Consider the following 4,802-nt stretch of genomic DNA (forward strand, 5'->3'; position numbering starts at 1 on the left):
TGAATAGGTGTATCAATTATCAATCACCGCTTCTTGAACCAAAACCCAACTGCTGGAAACAGCCCAGTTAACTGATTAACAAGGTCTAATCGATTAACTATTGCACAGAACAGAATGATCAGACATGCAATTTGCACAGTAATTAAAACAGAATTGAACAGATATAATACATATATTTTTACGCACAACTATTAAGCATATGGCAGTAAAAAAATATCCAGAATTTCAATTACAGTTTCAATTTATAACAGCAAGAAACTTAAAGAAGATAAAGAGAGAAAGAACAGTGCACAAATGATTTTTATCATGGTTCGTTTGCAGTCCACTGCAAACTACATCCAGGCCTCCCTTTCTGGTTCAGGGAGATTTTATTTCTTCACAATATTGAAATATGGATACACACACCAATTCAATTACATGCACATAGGACGCTCCTTTCTTGAAACCTAGGACCTCTAAATCCTTGGTTTGACTCTACCCTTTGCCTGAGAAAACCTTTCTCGCAAAACAACCCTATCCAAGATTCTTGTCCTCAAATCAAGACCTCCTAGCCTTGGTGAAGAACTTCAATCTCTATGGTGATCTCACACCAAGAGACAAATCCAGAATACACAAAAAAAAAACGTTAAACAACAAGGTATACTAAGCACAATAATGCTTGGAATATAACATGAAAAAGACCCAAAGATTAACCATTTTACTAACCACTTAAGCCATCAAGATTCAAATGAGTTAATCAAATATAGTATACAAATAATTTCTCTCTAACAATATCTAATGCATGAGCATATGAACAAGATAAGAATGGATACAAAATTATGCAAAAACAATAAGCATATGATAACAATCAAAACAACATAATTTCTCTCTTCTCACGCATGCAATCTCTCTTGCAAAAATATAGTAAAACAAATATGAAAAATGCTCTCTAAACAACCCTATACAATAGAATGCAATGCTATGGTTCTCTGAACGTTGACTCTTATTTATAGCATAGAGAATAGGCGATTACATTCGTTGCAAAACAGTTTAAACAGTTAAACAATTAAACCAAATTTCAGTTATAACAAATAACAGACTAGTTAATCGATTAAGACTCTTTGTTAATAGAAAAACAGAATGACACAAAATACATTTCAAACATAAAACACACATTTAATAGAAAAGCAGTTGCGTTATTCGATTAAGTTACCAGGTTAATCGATTAAATTGAACATTTAGGCATATGTTTGAAAAGGTAAACTTCTCATATGTTATGCACAATATATATACATGTTCTACTAATAATATTATGCCTAATATGCACATATAACATGTATGATAGATGCATGAACATACAATTAACTAGATGATATGTCTCATGGATATGATATGACAATTAAGATGGCTTAAGAGACTAGCACCTAGGTTCACCTAACCTATACTCAGTTACTACGTCACACATCCTAGACTACTTAGATTATAAACTCAAATTACGTCCTAGTCTAGATATGACCAATGAGCATAAGGCATGCTGATTGTTGAGCCATCTCCAAGCTTTGATAGAACCTTGTCTTCATCAAAACATAGGCAAAGACATGCTAGTGCTATCCTTGACACTTTGACTTTCATTAAAGCCAAAAAGAGTAGAGATTGAGTGCAAGAAGATGGAATCCAGTGTTGAGGGTATGCAAAGACCAATTGAAGGGCCAAAACAAGTCGCCTTAGAGTCTAGATTGAAGAGAAGCAATTTGAAGTGAAAGTGTCACATACAACCACGATCGTGGATGTTATATTCTATTCCTATTTTTTAGATTTATTTTGTTGGGCTTAGTCCAATATTTTGTAATTGGGATAAATGAGAGTTCTCCCTCAAGGATTGAACATACTTTATATTGCTATTCTCTAATTTAGATTTTGGTATTCTCTTCTCCAGTAATTTCTTGTGTTTGTAGGATTGGGGATATGCCCTTTTACATTCAGTAAATTCTTGTTCTTACTTCTATTTCATTGAATATTATGATTTGAATCATTAAACTGAGTTTTATTCGTGTGATTTGCAGGGGATGTATATAGTGTCGGCCACAAAAAAATCATAAACTCTAAAAAAAAAATAAAAAAATATAAAAATTGCATGGAAAAGTGCTAACACAACAATGCCTATCAGGTGCCCCATTCAAATAGAGTATTTATCACCTAGTCCATCTAGGACATATAGGCCATTTGGAACCTTTTTCTCTTCTTTTGAAGGTACTTTCACTATACTCAATAAAGCCAACCACTTATAATTGACATATGAGTTAAGAACATTTTCTACCTAACTCGTGAGTTTTATTTTTCTTTCTCTTATTGTTTAGATTTTTACATTAGGGACAATATAAATTTCTAAGCTGGAGAGAGTTTTGTATTTAGATAGTTCATTCATGTGATGCATATCATATAGATTTTAATTATTTTAGGTTGTATATTCAAATTATCATGCATTAGCTTATGTTTCATATCTCATTTATGCTCTACATTGTTCTATGTGCTATTGATAAGTGCCAAAAATACCTAATTTTCATGGCACTTATCCCATGTAAATCATACAAATCCAACTTAATTCAACACTTTTTAGATAAAGTGTACTAATTTGATTATATATTTTGTCCACCTCTTTTCTGTTAGGTATCAGTGGCTAAAATACACCTAGAAGGGGGGGGGGTTGAATAGGTGTAGCGGTCAGAGTATCCGCTTTTCGAAAACAACAATTAATGCTGAAATAACCCCAGATTAATCGATTAACAGAATAGAAATAATCGATTAACGTAATCACTTTAATCGATTAAAACAACTCAGATTACACAAACAGATTCGGTTTCTTGCACGACAATCAACCGAGATTGAAACGAATATACAGAGCTTACAAATATATAAGAGTTATAACAGTATAGTATAGAAACAGAATATGGCAATTAAAACAACTATACAAAGTAATCGATTAAAGCAATAAAGAGAGAGAGAGAGAAAAATCCTACAACACGATTTTTATCCTGGTTCGATTGCGTGTCCACTTGCAAACTACATCCAGGCCTCCCAGCTGATCTGGGAGATTTTTCTTCACTATAATTGAAATAATGTTTTACAAGCAATTCTTCCAATTACAACACTTAGACATTCACTTGAAACTAAAGAACCTTATTCCTTGGTTTGACTCCCTTCCTACCGCCCAAGAAAACCTTTCTTGCAGTGTAGCCCCAGCCAAGAACCTATTCTTTCTATCAAGAACTCTAAGCTAATGAAGATACAACACAATCTCGTTGGTGGTAAGACACCTTGAGATTCCCAAAGTTACAACACTTTTTACAACAAAAACATAGAGTAATCTAAAGCAATTACAATGCTCAAATTTAACAATTAAGACCTTACTCTAAAACTCTAACACAAGTCTCATATAACATGACAATGTATTAGTTGAAAACAGATTTTACAGAATACAAAATCTTTACAAAAACATCAATGAATGCATGAACATGAGAGATGAAATGATGAGAAATTAAACATGAAATGCCTCTCAATCCTAAAGCATAGAATTCTCTATTTTCTAATCTCACAAATGCAATGTCATATAGATGCAACAATTAAAACGAAATATGCTTTAACTCTCTTAAAAATGCGACATGCAAGTTAGGGCTTCAGTTCTAAAAACGCAGTTTATAAAGAATCACTTCTGCAGCCCAGTTAATCGATTAAAACCTTGATTAATCGATTGACATGTTACAAAATTGTAACTGATTCTCTTTTCCAAGTTTTATGTTTCAACAGCTTTTCAAAAACTTATGTTAATCGATTAAAACATGCCTTAATCGATTAACAGTGTATTTTCAAATTGCAAAACTCAAATACGTTATGCACTTAATTTATACATATTCAACACTGAGTTTATGCCTAGGATGCACAGATTACATGTATTTATGTGATGCATGAACATATTATAAATGACATATCTCAAATCTAAAATGATTTAAAGTTTTATGCATATGAGGCATGTATTGAGTTTACCTAAGTCTTAGACTCAACTTAAACTAATTACTAGTCTAAGTCTAATACTGTAACGCCCCGAAAAATACTTCTCAAAAACATTGCGGAAAAATGGGTAAATTTTTTTTTTTTTGANAAAGACAGGAACAAACTGAAGTCGTCCTTGTTTTCAAAAGTCACAAAATGATAAGCAACTCCAAAGCTAGGATACTGCCTCTTCCTCAATTCCTCATGCCCCCTCCTGGAACATCACGGACGGGTAGCTCCAAATCCGAGCAAAGCTGTCTACCTGACGAGCATACCTCCGAAAAGCAAGCAATAGAAAAGAAGAGATATAGAGAGAGTAAGACATCTAATGAACGTAAATTCATTGACGGCGTGGACTTACTCAGAATATTACACTCAGATATGAAAAACAGTTCATATATATATATAACATGTTACATTATAACTCATTAGTTGTTCTCGTAAACAACTATCCAATTTACATGAATAATATAACCAAACTCATCAATTGTTCTCATAAACAATTGTCAAATCAACCTATGTAATGTAAACAACACTTATTTACATCAATATATAATTCACCATTTACCAATATATCGTTTATCGACAAAATATCATGACTATAATTAAATAACACATAAGTGAGGATCATACTCCAAATACTAACATATACATATAATATCTATCACCGACATTATAACCCATCATTTATCAATATAAAGAATAATATATCAAATAATATATTCAACATTATACTCATAATCACATCACATACATAAACATAGGAATACACCATA

Source organism: Lupinus angustifolius, chromosome LG20, assembly GCF_001865875.1.
Source record: "Lupinus angustifolius cultivar Tanjil chromosome LG20, LupAngTanjil_v1.0, whole genome shotgun sequence".
Taxonomy (NCBI): Eukaryota; Viridiplantae; Streptophyta; class Magnoliopsida; order Fabales; family Fabaceae; genus Lupinus; species Lupinus angustifolius.